Source organism: Microcebus murinus, chromosome 13 (genome assembly GCF_040939455.1).
Source record: "Microcebus murinus isolate Inina chromosome 13, M.murinus_Inina_mat1.0, whole genome shotgun sequence".
Taxonomy (NCBI): domain Eukaryota; kingdom Metazoa; phylum Chordata; class Mammalia; order Primates; family Cheirogaleidae; genus Microcebus; species Microcebus murinus.
This window is the reverse complement of record NC_134116.1, coordinates 60740196-60755951: the sequence shown is the minus strand read 5'-3', so window position 1 is coordinate 60755951 and position 15756 is coordinate 60740196. Positions and strand designations below refer to the sequence as shown.

At 46.2% G+C, this 15756-nt stretch overlaps 1 protein-coding gene across 1 annotated transcript in view; it reads left to right on the top strand.

The window, feature by feature from the left end:
- Nucleotides 1-218: 218 nt before the first annotated feature.
- The window catches only part of ERICH6B (glutamate rich 6B), a 62973-nt gene continuing 47435 nt past the window's right edge, over nt 219-15756 (top strand). The window contains exons 1-2 of the mRNA XM_012782724.2: nt 219-300; nt 7771-7822. The gene's annotated coding sequence lies outside the window, so the exon portion shown is untranslated. The remainder of the gene's footprint in view (nt 301-7770; nt 7823-15756) is intronic.

The following is a 15756-nucleotide window of genomic DNA, read 5'->3' as shown; positions in this document are numbered from 1 at the left end:
AAACACAACCCACGGGGCGCACCTTCCACCTGACGCAGGTGGCCTTCATGCAGACGATAAAGAAAACTTTCTGACGGGCCACAGATGCTGAGCCCAAACACTTCCCCTGCGAGAAGAGAGAGGCTGGGAACAGAACGTGGAAGGCAGGTGCAGAGGCTTAGAACTCTGTGCAACCATGCAGATTAGATTCCGCCAGGGACAGGGCGCCGTTCCCATGGTAACCGAGGGCTGCAACAAACTCCGGGCCCGGGACTTCGTGGAGGACGCGCGCGTGCGCGCGCGCGCCCGTGCCTGGCCAGGGTAAGGACTTCCGACAGGAGCCTGGCGCGCTCCAGGACACCCGACTCCTCCTCCTCCAGCCTGCCACCCTCAGGCCAGGCGGGACGGAGCACGGAGCAGAGTCCGAGGGGCTGAGCAACAAAGGAGCGTCAAGTACACGGACTTCTTTGTTTCTCTCTCCCTCTTTCTGTGCCCCTCCACTCCCTTGGCCTTTCTGTCCTCTGCTTTGACTGCGTCTTCGCTTTGTGCAGGGCGTTGTTCGGTCATGATACTGCCGCAGATACGGTGTCGCTTCCACTGCAGAGAGCCCTGGCCCTGAGTGTAAGGGGACAGTGTGGGTGTGCATGGTAGGACGTCTTTCTCGACAGCCTGCACAGACCAGTCCACCAGGCAGGAAGAACATTCCCCAGGTCTAAAATTGCACCCTTGTCCACAAACTGACTCCTGAGACCCAAAGGCAAGTCACTCAGTTTCCCCAAGTTTCCTTCCCCCACCTCTCTGAAATGGGCTGGAAACAGCCGTCCTAACCAGCCTTCTAGGCAGATGGTGAGCAGTGAACAGCCAATGGTATTTTACGAGTGTTCTGTGTCAAGTGATGGTCAGAGTCACCCTCCTTGAAAGTTCAAACCTGAATACATTTGAAATTCTATTTATAAAAACGGCCCTAGGAAATTATGTTTTAACAAGTGCACTGGGAGTCTGTACTGCTAAAAATTGCACTGATTGGTCTAAGGCATTTCAACAGAACTTTTTTACTTCAGTGTTTGCCCCCTGGCATGTTTTAATGTGAATGCAGATCAGCCCAGGCCTGGCTTCGTGGAACTCACAGAAGTAGGTCATAGTTGTGCCCCTCCTTGGGGAAAGGCCACTGACTTCAGCCAAGAATGCAGCCGGTTAGTTAAAGAAGTTAGAAACAGCTACAGAAGACGAGAGCCACAGCAACAAGAATGCCTCGTGTTGCAGAGCGCTGTGGAATACCCTGTGTGCTTTACAGGAATGAGGCTCTCTCCTTGCTCCAACTAAGGTTTCTAAGCATCCGTTGGTAGAACCCCAGTGACAGCCAAGGGTCGTATGTGCCACCCTACTCTCTTCACCATCTCCCTCTTTGCTACCTGAACCCGCCCACAGCTCATCTCTAGAGTTTTTCCCATAGCAGGAGGGAAAATTAAGTGATGCGGCTGAAAGTCTAAACCAGGAATTTCATTTGCAGTCAGTCTCCTGTGTGTGTCTCTTTCCCATGGATCATTCGTTCAGGCCACATATTCCTGCCGAAATCCCCCTACGTGCCAGGCATCGTGGAGTGTGACAGCCTCAGGTGAGGCAGACACATGAATCAAGAACAGTGCAGGGCCAGGCGAGGTGGCTCACGCCTGTAATCCTAGCACTCTGGGAGGCCGAGGCGGGCGGATTGCTTGAGGTCAGGAGTTCAAAACCAGCCTGAGCAAGAGTGAGACCCCGTCTCTACTATAAATAGAAAGAAATTAATTGGCCAACTAATATATAGAGAAAAAATTAGCCAGGCATGGTGGCGCATGCCTGTAGTCCCAGCTACTTGGGAGGCTGAGGCAGGAGGATCGCCCAGGAGTTTGAGGTTGCTGTGAGCTAGGCTGACTCCACGGCACTCGCTCTAGCCTGGGTGACAAAGTGAGACTCTGTCTCAAAAATAAAAAAAGAACAGTGCAGTGAGAGAGCTGTGAGGAAAATAGAGACTCTTTCTGGAAGAGTCTGAAAATCTTTCCAGAGGAGGTGACTTTGAGTTGGGTTTTATTTATTTATTTATTTATTTAATTTTTTCTTTTTCTCTTATTTATTTTTTTGATTCTTTTTTTCTTTCTTTTTAGCAAAAGCAACCTTAATTGAGTTGGGTTTTAAAGAATGACTAGACTTGCTTTAAAGTGACAAGGAAACTCAAAAGTAAGCTTGGGACTCCAAATGAAATCCTACTCTGGAAGAGATGGCAGAAATACATATTGTATCCTTCGGGAAACAAAGATATTATTTGTTGGAGTAGAAAATCAAGAAGAGCTTGGGAAACATGGGCCAGGAGGACGCCCAGGCAGGAGGACTGCTCAGGTGTCTGACCCCTTGATCCTACCTCAGGGATAGGCTTACAGTGCCCAATATGATGCACTCTAATGCATGAATAGCCAAAGGCTTGGCCTTTTTCTAGCCTGACTCATAAATAACATAATGCTATTAACAGGTCCTCCTTCTAAGCACATAAAGAATTAAAGGGAAAGACATGGATCCTCCATGTAGAGTTTTGAATAAGCTGAACTCTTCTAAGACCAAATTTCTCTTCTGTTTCCTGTTGAAAGGGACACATACAACTGTCTACCAAAGCTTGAGGCTCCTCTTGCACCATGAGGTGCACAGGGTGAAACCCTGACCGCCATCTCTTCTGATGGAGATGGGGCTGACATACCCTGTTAAGAAGGGCCCCAGTAGCAAATTCCTCAGCCTGTGCAGACCTCGGCCAAGGACCTGCATCCGTGAGTCCCCAGCCCAGCCCTCCTAGATCTTAGTGGTCTACCTGGCCTCTAAATTTTCTGCTTGTGTGGCTCAAAATCTTTCTTTAGAAACATTTGCCTATGTTCTCTCTGTCCCACCAAAAATAGAAAGTGTTAGTATAACAACAGAGTTTATTCGACTTTTGATATTTAATCCTTCCAAACTGGAACCAGGCATCCATGCCCTTTTAGATTAGGAGAAAAGGGGTGCTTAGGCAGCATTTCCCAAGTCCTTAATCAGCCTCTCAGCTCCAAATCCTAAAAGACCCCAGTCCTGTTCTGACCCATGGTCATGATTAACTTCAGCTTTATGATGGTTCACAGCTTCAAGCCATGATTTGAGCTTGGCTGCGTGGGTGTGGTCTGTGCCTAGCACCCTGGGAGCCACGCCTGACCGTGTGCACGGACACGCTGCCTAATGACATGAACACTACCAGTACACCTCACCCAGGTCTCATTTTCTGAACTCCTGACAAAAGGTGGCACTCAGCAGCCCTAGTCAAATCAGTCTATGCCACCAACTACTACAAGGGCTCAGGGATTCTAGGAGACACTGGGGAGAAACTCAGAGACAGCTCCCAGGTGACAGTAAGCACCTGGCCCAAGAAGCCACTAGTTCCCAGAACTCTGGAGCCTGTTGGCTACAGACATTAATTAATTTTGCTAAGAAGGGCTCATTGCCACAGGGGTGCCCTTCTTTGAACAAGGACATGAGTCCAACATAGGATAAGAGATCCTATGAAGGTCGCCCATTCTCTATCCTGCAAAATTCCTAACTCCGGGAAACTCGCAGGCTCCTGGAACCATCCTGGGCTTTGCAGCATGTGTAAATGAGCCATTCTGCCTGGACTTCTGAAGACCCCAGTCTTCACATTGAGGACAGCCTCCAAGTGACCCGGGTGATTAATTATGCTTGGAAGAAACCCATGAGAAGTCATAACCAGAAAGTCCCTTTGCTCCTGGTTTTGCCGGTCTTCCAAATGACTAACTGGGCATTTTCAGGTCATGAAAGACATGACCCTCTGAATCTCCCTCTGATTCTGTCATTCCCTGGTCCCTCATTAAGATCTAGAATGCTCCCTGCTTGTCTAGCCTGCCACGTGAAGACTTAGACCCTCCAGCCAAGGCAGCTGCCCTTGACTCTGTAGGAAGGTCAGCACGGGAGGAAGAGCCTGCAGGCCAGGCGGGTGGGAAGGAGGGAGGAGAGAAGGCGGTCACACTGGGCAGTAACAGTACAGCCGCCGTCCATAAATAAGCTCCCCTGGAACATCCTCTGGCTAGCTTTTAATTAAGCGGGGACTGCCCACTTCCCTCCCAGGCCCCACACACCAGGACTCTGAGGTGGTGCTGGCTTCTACTGTGTCCCCGTTGTCTCCCATATGGATGATGACTCTTCCAACTCCTATTAAACTCTCCTCTTTCTTTATTCACAACATAATCACATTATGCTGTATTTTAATTTATTTCCTGCCTTCCTTCCTAAGCAAGCAGCTTTCTTCGAGTCTATAGGTGTTCCTTCTGCAACCTTGTGGCCCCAGCGCCTGATGCAGTGGCTAGCACATTGAACAAGTCCTCAATAAATGTTTGTGGAAGGAAAGAGGAAAAGAATAAAGAGAGAAAGGATAGGAGGGAGACTTGGAAGCTTATCATTTTAAGAAGCACATTGGCTAAAGTCAGGCTGATACGCGGAGTGATAGAATCAGAATTCACAAATATTTGGGCAGCCTGATGGGTGAGGCAAAACCAGCAAGATGAAATTTAATACCAGTCTGTGTAAATACCTGTATCAGGTTCAAAAAATAAACAGAAGTTTAGTGCAGGAAAAAGAAACAGATAAAGAACATAAAAGCTGCCTTCAAATATCTGCAGCTCACTGAGGAGCCAGGCTGTTGCGTGTAGCTCCAGGGAGCAGAGCTGGGACCCAGGCAGCTAGAAGCCCAGGGGAAGGAGATTTAGCAGCAGAAGTCTGTGCATTTGTTTCATGCTAAGAACAGCGCCTGGCACATAGAAATGGTGGCTGTGATCTTTGTTATCATTATTATTACAGCATCGTGGACGTTATTTATTATTTATTAGAGCTGGCCAACAGTCTGCCTCCGAAGGCACTGAGCTCCCATCCTTGGAAATCCAAGGTTATCACTGGGGAGCCACCTGTCTGGGGTGTTTGTTGGGCTGATGGCTAACCCCGGCTGCCCCTTTTCCATAATCCTGTGATTCTAGGAACAATGCCCTGTGTGTCCTGGGTAGTGAAAGCTATAGATACAATTCCTGCCCGAGCAAACTGCCTTTCCTCTAAAGAGGGTTTTGCACTTTCCGCATTTATTGCAATGTGCCTCCTTCACGCAACCCCTCTGAAGCATCTCTTTGATGCTGGAAAATAAAATTGCTTTGTGTGAAAGCTTCTTTAATCGTATATAGACACAAATGCCTTGTATCTTTGGGGATGTGCCAAACCACTCTTGGTATTTCAGAATTAATCTTATTAAAGAAAGCGCTGTTTAATCCCCACTGCTGCTTGCCAGAGATGTGGAATAATTCCGCACCTGTTCCTCCTGCCAATTTACTGTGCACCCTTGCTGGATTTACTGTTCTGGAAGAACCCACATCGGCAAAATTAGGCTGGACAATGGCATTCTCATTTTTGGTTTAATGCTTGTAGTAATAGTAATGTTCTGTTCCCTTTACAAGTCTTTATCTCAATTTCTTAATGAAAGGAAAGAAAAGTAAGGGGAAAGGGAAGTTTTTCTGTTGTGAAAAATAATAAATGACACAATGCAATTGCTTCCTAAGCTATCTAACTCAACATAAAAATTTATGATAAACCATCAGTTTTACTAAGAAAAATGGGGTTCATATAAGGCAACTGTCTGCTGTCTCTTCCCAAAAAGTATAGGAAACACTTCTCCTTGAGTAGACCTAGTTTGTAAAATATATTTTGTTTCTAAATGTATGTTTTATATATATATATACACATATAGTCATGTGCTACATAATGATATTTCAGTCAGTGATAGACCTCGTATACAACAGTGGTCCATAAGATTATAAAATACTGTATTTTTACTGTACCTTTTCTACATTTAGGTGCACAAATACTTACCATTGTGTTACAGTTGCCTACAGTATTCAGTACAATAACATGCTGTGCAGGTGTGTAGCCTAGGGGCCATAGGTTGTACGATATAGCCTAGATACGTAGCAGACTATCCCATCTAGGTTTGTATGAGTACACTCTACAACATTTGCACAACAAGGAAATTGCCTAATGACCTCTTTCTCAGAATGTTTCCCCATCATTAAGCAACATGTGACTGTGTTTATATCAGTCAAAATGATCTTACTGGCTCCCTCCCTCCCAACACATTTCTGAATCTTCTCCATTAGGAGCTATCAATGAATGATCCAAACACCCAACCATACGGGATAAATCACTCATTTATTAATTCTGACAAATATTTATCAAGCTCCTAGTATGTGCCAGGCACTATTCCAGGTGGAGAAAACACAAAGGTGAACAAGAAAGCCAAGTTCCTATTCTCAAACATACAGACCCACAAACACCATACATTCAGGAGTGACGAATGTTACGAAGAAAACACAACAAAGTGATAAGATACATGGTGATTGGGGGTGAGGCGATTTTAGATCACCTGCTCAGAGAAAGCCTCACTGGGGAGGCGAAATCTGAGCTGAAACTTGAGGGGAAGGAGACAGGCATTTGAAGGTCTTCAAGTGGATGAAGAACATTCCAGACAATGGGAAGGGCTAATGGAAGGGTCCCATGGTCAGAAGAGGCTGTGGGAAGGGAAGGATGGGGATTCTAGAGGGCAGGAGAGGAAGTCTGGCCAGCATGGGTGGGTCTTGGAGGTCTTCCAAAGTGGAGTGCAAGTCGCTAAAGTATTTTTAGCCAGGGAGCAACATGGTCTGTTTTATGTTCCTAAAAGATCGCCTCTGAAGAATGGATTACTGGAAAGCAAGAGCCAAAGCAGGGAGATTGTTGTAAAATATGCTGGATTAGATGAGGGTGATCGCAGTGGTAGTAAAGAGAAGAGTAGATGCAGTAGATATTTAGGGGGACATAGCACTAAGAGGACATACTGATGGATTTGGGTTTGGGGGGAATGACAGGGGAATCAAGGGTGACTCCAACCTGCTTCATCTGAGCTCTCAGTGAATTACACCAAAGGGTCCCAGACTTTCTCAGTTCACTGTGCCTTTACTGTCTCTGAGAATTTTTCATGGTCCTCCTTGGCCAAAAGAAATCCCTAACGGTTCCATTTGTCAAATGGTTATTTGTAAATAACTGAATGAATATTTGTGTCTCATCCTTGTGTCACATATTTATGTCACAATTTAACACGCAGAAAGTGCAAGAAAAAAATAATGCTTTTCTTTCATTCTTAAATAGCCACAGTGACTTACTGATGGAATGTGTGTGCCTGTTGGACATTGTGTAACTTCTCAAATCTTGGAATCACATTGGACACAGCCACCCTCATTTCTTGTTCAACACTGATTTTTATGTGATATTTGCTTTTTTCTTTCAACAGCTGCCAAAAACCGAGCTTTGGAAATGACATGCCATCATTGAAAGGGATGTGGTGTGATCTAGAGTTAGCAGTTCACATGTTGTCCAACAGATGTTGAGTATCACCGTTTCCCTCAAAAATTTAAACTACCTGTGGCATTCCTATGAATTCTCTGCAGAGCCTGGGGAACCTTCGTGAACACGTTGGTCATACCACTTAGGGGTGAGGTGGGGGGGCAGAAGAGGCACCTGAGGGCTGCTTGGTTTGATTTGTCATTGGATATTCAAGGAGAGCTACTGACCAAGGAAGGTTAAGGAGGAAACACATACTACAAAAATAAATTCTATCCAACGTTAGCATAGAAAAAATATCTATCTTCCAATGCTATTAGTTCACACTGTGTTGTCAGCCTAATTTTCTGGATAACTAACCAGAAAATATTTTTCTTTCAGCTGTTATTGTTGAAGACTCTCTTGACTTGAACTCAGTTCACACCCTGGCACTGTAAGTATTGAGCCCAGAGCCTAACTGGGCTGCACCGTTCCAGGTCTTGAACACTGCACAGTCATGAAACCACATAATTCTTATTGCTCTCTTTGTTGACCACTTTGAGACCCTAGAAACAGCAATGTCAAACTGGATCTCCATGAAGTGGATTTTATTTTCCTACCAAAAAAAAAAAAAAAACCAAAACATTTTAAACGCATTGTGTTTCCCATCAAGAACATGACATTAAATAAATTCTAGATTTTACCACCAATAGGGCTTCCAAAGAAATGTTCGTACAATATTAAAATCTCTTATCTGAAAACTCTAAAATACAAAAAGTTTTAAAGACTGAAAGTCCTCTTGATAAGTTGTGGCAAACTCATTTGGCCACAAAACCTGACCTGCTAGAACTCAACTGGAGGCAAAATCCGACAAGGACCAAAGTAGGAATATTTAAAGTTTTTCTTTATCTTGCTTATTATAAAAAAAAAATACATGTTTCCTATGGAAATAGTATTAATAATAAGACTCAGCACGGGGTGCTGCCCAGACTCCTCTAGGATTATTTTGGTTTTGTTTTGTTTTGAGGCAAAGTCTTGTTCTGTGGTGTCATCTGGAGTGCAGTGGTGTCATCTCATCGTAGCTCACTGCAACCTCAAACTTCCGAGTTCAAGCAATTTTTCTGCCTCAGCCTCCCAAGTAGCTGGGACTACAGGTGCACGCCACATCCGGCTAATTTTTTTCTATTGTTAGTAGCCCAGCTAATTTTTTCTATTTTTTAGTAGAAATGGGGTCTTGCTCTTGCTGAGCCTGGTCTTGAACTCTTGACCTCAAGCAATCCTCCCACCTCGGCCTTCCAGAGTGCTAGGCCTGTAAGATTGTTATGTATCTACAGTATATCTGATATGTCTGGATTGCACAACACAAGTAGCCCCAAGGGTTTTGAACAAGGGCTAGTTAGCCTTAGAAACATTGGATAGGAAGGAACTCAGAGATCTTCCAGCTCAGTCTATTAATTGCCTAGAACAGGTGTGGCAGGACCAGGGACCATGTTCAAAATCATGTATTTGGTCTGCAGCTCAGCTAAGACAGTGTCCCTTCCCCTGCCCCTGCTGCTCACCACCCTGTGAGGTGACATATACAAGTGCTCTTATGTGCTGAAACCCTGGCATCTCAGCACACCACCAAAATACCCTTCTGCTGAGATCCTAAATTGAGCTGTCTGAAATTGAATATGCTGTTATAAGTCAGTAATAACCCTGCTTTGTGACCGTTTTGAATATTTGAAGGAGGTTAATTGAAAGGCTCTCTTTATGACTCCTGAAAATTAGTGCAGTAAATTTTTAACTGAGGATGTCTTTTCATCTAAATGAATTTCCTTTTAACAAGTAGGAACTCTCAATATTTCTGTGTTCTGTTAAATAATTGCCACAAAAGCCTCTAAATATTTGAAGGAATCCCTAAGAACTTGCGTTGTGGACACCGAAAAGAAGACGTATCTTGCTCATCTTGTCTTTTGGCAGCATGGTTGTTTATTTAGACTTTGGAATTAGACAGACCTAGCGTGAATCCTAAATGTGGCATTTAGTAGCTGTGGCCCAACCAAGTCCAGTTACCTAACTTCTGTGAGTCCTGGTTCTCTCAGTCGGTTCATAGGATCATTATACTTTACCAAATTGTTGTGAATCTTTAAATGAAAAAGAAAACAAAAAAATCAAAATACCTTATTCTGTTCTAAGCACATAGCAAGTGTTGAGCACACGACAGACACCCAACTTCTCCCTCCTCCCCTCTTCTCGCCCCCTTTGCTTTCTTTATCAAGGAGAATTATTGTTTAACTAGCGTGTGTGGGAGAGGCTGAGAGAGAACTAAAGCCAGTGCCCTGGAGGGAACCCTAAGAAGTTCTTTCCTGCAAAGAACACGTCTGTCAGCCTCGTAACAGTTGGCACCAGGGAAAGCACTGTGCTCAGTCACAGCAGACCTGGTCCAACCCTCCTATGGCCTCTCAGTACGTGTCTGACCTTGGTCAAGTTGTTTGATTTCGCTAAACCTGAGTGCTGTCTTCTATAAAATGGAGATGGTGGCGCTCACTGCACGAGGCTGCCGTGATGAATACATTAAATAGGGCACGTGAAGGCGCTTTGCGTCAAAGCACTACACAAATAGGGCATAGAGAAGAATAGGGGCAGCACTCCAAATCTGGACACAGGAGAACCTCCTCCCGATTTAAATAAAGTAGATAAGAAGGTAGATGTGGCAAATTATAGCTCAGTTTATGGGCTGGGCAGAATCCTAGGACATTTCAGTGTGGTGGCCTGGGCGCACCTAGGAGAGGTGACAGGCAGCAGGGATCCCTGGAGAGCAAGTCAGGTGCAATCTCTACTCCTTTCTAACCAGCCCTTAGAGAAGAGAGGATGCCTTGAGGGGGGTGGGGAGCTCAGGGAGCCAAAGAGAAGGGCCCTCAGAGGGTCAAGGGGGAGGGACATCGGAGGGCCAGAGGGAGGGGCTCACACGGCCAAGGGGAGGGTCCTCAGGGGGCAGGGGAGGGGCCTCTGAAGGTCAAGGGGGAGAGGCTTCAGGGGGTCAAGGGGGAAGGGCCTTAGAGAGCAGAGGGAGAGGGACTCAGAGGGTTGAGAGGGAGGGGCCTCAGAGGTTCCCCGGGAGAGGGTCTCAGGGACCCCCATCGGAAGAACCTTAGATAGCAGAAGGGAAGGGGCCTCAAAAGCTTGGCCCAACCAACTGCCAGTAGAAAGAGCTATTTTCTTTAAGGCTTTCTTGGGTTTTTTTGAGCAAAAATTTTTTGAGTAAGATAAGGTAAAACTGTCTCCTAGGCTGGAGTTCAGTGACACAATCATAGCTCACTGCAGCCTTGAACTCCTGGGCTCAAGTGATCCTCCCCCTCAGCCTTCCAAGCAGTTGGAACTACAGGTTCGCGCCACTTTGCCCAGCTAATTTTTTTATTTTTTGTAGAGGCAGGGTCTCACTATGTTGCCCAGGCTGGTGTGGAACCCCTGGGCTTAGGGGATCCTCCTGCCTCAGCCTCCCAACCCAGCGAGGGCCCGGACAGAACAAAAAGGCGGAGGAAGGGAAACATTTTCTCTTCTTGAGCTGGGACATCCGTTTTCTCCTGGCCTCAGACCTCAGTGCTCCTGGTTCTTGGGCCTTGAGACTCCAGGACTCGAGCTAGCGGCCCATCTCCCTGTGTCTTAGGCCTTCAGCCTTATTCTGAACGACACCAACCGCCGCCCTGGCTCTCCAGCTCGCAGGGGGCAAATGGAGGGGCTTCTCAGCCTCCATCATTGTGTGAGCCAGTTCCCACAAAGAAGCCCCTCTTATTTACGTATATATGCCCCATTGGTCCTGCTTCTCCAGGGAAGCCTGGCTGTCACAGTTGGGAGGTGCAGTAACAAAGGCAAGGTGCGATGGCAGCTCAGGGTGGGTGGGACTGTGGAGGGACAGGAGAGGGAGGGCCTTTGAGGGAGGGGCCAGCCTGATCCCACAGTAGGTTTGATGTGGGATGAGAACCAAAGACAAGAGTCTGTGATGACCCCCAGGGCTTTGCCATCAGCTGAGAGGCCTGGGAGGAAGATCAGGATCTCATCGTGGGCACAGTGAGCTTGAGACGCCTATGAGACGTCCCAGCGGAGATGCCAAGACGGCCGAGGCAGCTGCGCCCGGAGCCCTCGGGAAGGTCTGGTTGCCGCCTTCACACACTGAGAAGGCTGTCAAGTGGAAGAGGAGTTAGAACTCGTCACTGTGGCTCCCCCAGGACTGAGAAGGGCTAGGAAGGAGAAGTCAGAGTGAGAAAGACTCTGATTGACTCCCAAACCTGTCTGAAAATTGAATGAGTGGCTTCCTAAAGGACAGGCTGTCTCACATGTATACAGGACAACTTCCTGAAGTCACCACTGAGAGTCAGAAAGTGTGCTGACCCCTTATGACAGCGATTCTGTCCCGGCAAACAAAACATCCCCATGAATATTCCCCGAGCCAGGCCGCCTTCCCAAGGGGGGGGCTCCAGCCTCCTGGGGATGAGGGAGCTCAACTCTGTCATTCCCCTTGGACCAGCATCCCCCGGCCCAGCCACAGGACGCAGGCTGAAGAACAGACAGACCCTAATCTCCAAACCTCTCAACTGAACTGCAGCCAGTGCCTGCAGCACAGTAGTTGGAAAGCCATCTTTTCTCTCTCCCCATGCCCTGAAGGCTCCGGAAGGACCACAACACACACTCACGCACATACACGTAGCACACATCCACCTTCAGAGCTGGTTAGGCATCGGTGTGCAGTAACCACAACATAGCTCCCATTTGTGCCCGGCACCAGTCTTGCCTGCACATACCGCCTCATCCCGTCCTAACCAGGGGTAGGTCTCATTGTTCTCAAATGGGTCATGCTCTGAATCACAAGCCAGAGCCGGGACTTTTGCCTCAGACGTTTGCCTCAGACGTTGGGCATCGGATTGCTGGAGAGTATCTAGAATGCAGGCTCTTTTCTGATCTTTGAAATGAGGCTCCAGCTGACTGAACCCTTTTTATAAGGCCTGATGAGAAAATAGGAAGAAAAGACCCATCACCCTGAGCGATAGCACACTGTTGATAAATGCCCCTGGGCTGTCCAGGGGACCAGCTGGTTTTGATCTCTTAAGTGGCTCAAAAAAATCTGAGTGGTAAGGAGCCCTCGAGGGTAAGCCTATGATGGAGTGGCCGGTGCCCATGTGAGCTCCTCAGCACTCCCAGGGTAGGGCTGGATAGACCCACTGTCAAAGAAAAGCAGAGTTGGACAGCCATTACATGGCGACAACAGATTTTCTTCAGGACTATTGCAACAGGAGAAAAGAGACCTCAGGATAGACCTGGGCTCAATTCTGAACACAGCAAGGGCAGGTAGGAATTCATAGCCAAGGAGCAGAGAGTAAATTTTTTTTTTTTTGAGACAGAGTGTTGCTCTGTTGCTCGACCTAGAGTGCCATGGCATCAGCCTCGCTCACAGCAACCTCAAACTCCTGGGCTCAAGCAATCCTCCTGCCTCAGCCTCCCAAGTAGCTGGGACTACAGGTGTGTGCCACCATGCCCGGCTAATTTTTTTCTATTTTTAGTAGAGATGGGGTCTTGCTCTTGCTGAGGCTGGTCTCGAACTCCTGACCTCAAGCGATCCCCTCAACCACCTCGGCCTCCAATGCATAGACAATTAACTAAGAGGAAACAAACATCAAGATGTCATCAGAGTAGAAGGGAAATTAACTAAGAAGAAACCTCAGGGTTAAGGAGAGATTCTGCCTAAACCAACCTAACAGAATTCTGGCTGAAGACAGCCCAGGGGGATCAGATAGCACGCAGGGGTGGGGGAGGGGGAGGACTTTGATCGGATATCAAGGATGGTTCCAGTCAGATAAGGAGGATGGGGACTGGTTCTTGCTAAACTGACTTAGTTTAGTTCTTGCAAAAACTGGATTTTATAAGAAAGTTCCTGGGAGAAGTTTCAAGAGCCTGACTCAAGTTTGGTCAAGCAAAGAATCTCGGTCACTGCTCTCTCATTGCTCTTGCCATCTGGCTCTGGCTTAGGGACAGGAGCAGGTGGGAGTTAGAAGTGGACAGCAGCAATAGGCAGTTGAGGTTTTAAGTCAAAATAAAGCTGTAGAGACCTCCTTTAAAATGGAATAGGCTTCTGTAGACATAGACATAGGTCCCTGTCAAAGGAAAAGAAGCTGAACTCTGTAAAATATTTTAAAGAGGTTTTACTCTGAGCCAAATTTGAGGGCCATGGTCATGCCCAAGAAGCCTTGAGCAAGTGGCCTCCCACGGTTGGGTTACAGTTTGGTTTTGTAGATTTCAAGGCGACAGGAATTACACGTAAAGTCATAAATCAATACATAGAAGGTGTACATTGGTTTGGCCCAAAAGGGTGGGAGATCTTTAAATGGGGGCTTACAGGTTATAGGTGGGTTTAAAGACTCTTTGATATGTAATTGGTTAAAGAGATGAAGCTTTGTCTAAAGGCTTGGAATGTTTTAAGATAAAGAAATCTGTTAATCAGAGACAAGCCACCGGACAAACGCCCAGACTCAGGTGATTTGTTGTGTATATTGAGGACCTGCAGGTGAGTCTTGCGTACCCTCAGGCACGTTAGTGAGTTACAGAAGATGTCTACAGGGAGGGAGGGGGGCATGATGAGGCTCGTCTGACCTCTCTTCTCACCGCCAGCAACTCAGTTTTAGGGTATCCCCTTGGCCAAAAGGGGGTCCATTCAGTCAGCTCATGGGGGGAGCCTTAATATTTCATTTTAGTTCACATCCCAAAGCTATCCCGTAGCTCACCATTTTCCACCATCATTTCATGTATTATTTATATCTCGCCTCCTCCAAAGAGCGCTGGAGCAGCCTGCAGGAAAAGACACTCACATGCTGCAGAGCCACAGTGACGGATGAAAGGACAAGTCAGCTGCAGGCAAAGCTCCAGTCTCTGCTGTTTCCTACCTGGCAAACGGCCAGGAGAATCCTCTTGCCCCAGAGTTGCTTTTATCATAACACTTTCCCCATCGCCACTGTTAAACAGAAATTATGGGAAGCCATTGTTTTGGACCAGACTCCTGCACTAGGCCCCAACGGACCAGACCAAACAGGAACAGAGTCGCTCAGGCTAAATCCCACGTAATCAAACTGAAATGCTAAGAAAGCAAATAGATTCCCAAAACAGGCCACTTTTTCCTGAAAAAAGGAGCTTGCAGTCTACCTGAAATGCATTACCTGAGTCAGGTAATAAGGAAGTCTCCTCAGCTTTAACCCTTACCAAAAAAGATAACCTTGTTTTAACCAGTGTTTTTCTATTGTTCTGTTTCTTTGTTCCCACTTTACAAAAGCTGCTGTTCTGCCCGTTGTCAGGAGCTCTCATTGTTTGGTAGAACGGAGGCAGCTCCCATTCATGAATCACCAACAAAAACCAATTAGATCTATAACTAGATTTTGTTGTAATATTGTCTTTTGACACCACCCAACCCCAAATGCTTCATAATGGGTTTTAAAGCATTCTACCCACTGGTGCCTCCTTCTCTGTTACAGTCTTTTGTTCTTTCCACATAGCCAGCTGGGGAAAGCAATGGAAATCCTGATCTGATTTATACTTTTATAAGAACACTTTTCACAGAGAATGGACTAGCAGAGCAGCAGCAACAGTCTCAGGAAATCCAGTCATCCAAACCAGAGATGCTGTGTTCCTAATGGGGTGTCACAGTGGAAGTGGGTGAAAGGATGGTCTTGCTAATAAACTAGTTAACAGAGAAAGATAAACTATCAAACAGAAAGAAAAAAAAGATTAAATTCACAATACATAATTGCCCCTTTGAAGGGAAAGATCACAGCACAACTGCTCTTTACTTTGTTTGATCAACCACTTGGGACTCAAGTCATTATCTTTAAGATTAAAATTGTTTTATTTGAGAGTTTCATTTTCATGGCCTTGAAGAGCCCTAAGCAGGGTGTAAGCTTGCTCCCAGCTCTCGCCAGAACTAGATTCCAAGGACTCTGATAAGCTAGCCTCACACGGAAAAGAGAAAAAAAATAAAAAAAGGAAAAGGAAAGACAGCCACTTCTGTTATCAGCTGGCAGCTGTAACTATTTTTTTTCTCTCTCTTCCCTTTGTTCCCATAAAAATCCTGAGCTGCTTCTGCTCAGCACCAACACTCCTTTCTTCCTTCCTCGTGTTGAGCCCTTTCTCACTAGGAGAAAGGAGAATAAACTTTGTACGTCTATCTTACTCTTTCTATAAGAAATCTTTCTCCACCTGCATATGAATTTACACCCTAACAGCGGGTGGAGTGGAAGGATTGGAAATATATTTTTAAAAAGGAATCACCCCTACTTTCCACCTTTAAGAAGTTTACACTGTTGGAAGGACAAATATGTAAACAAATTATTTAATAGAGCAAACTAATAAATTTAATAAAAATACAGA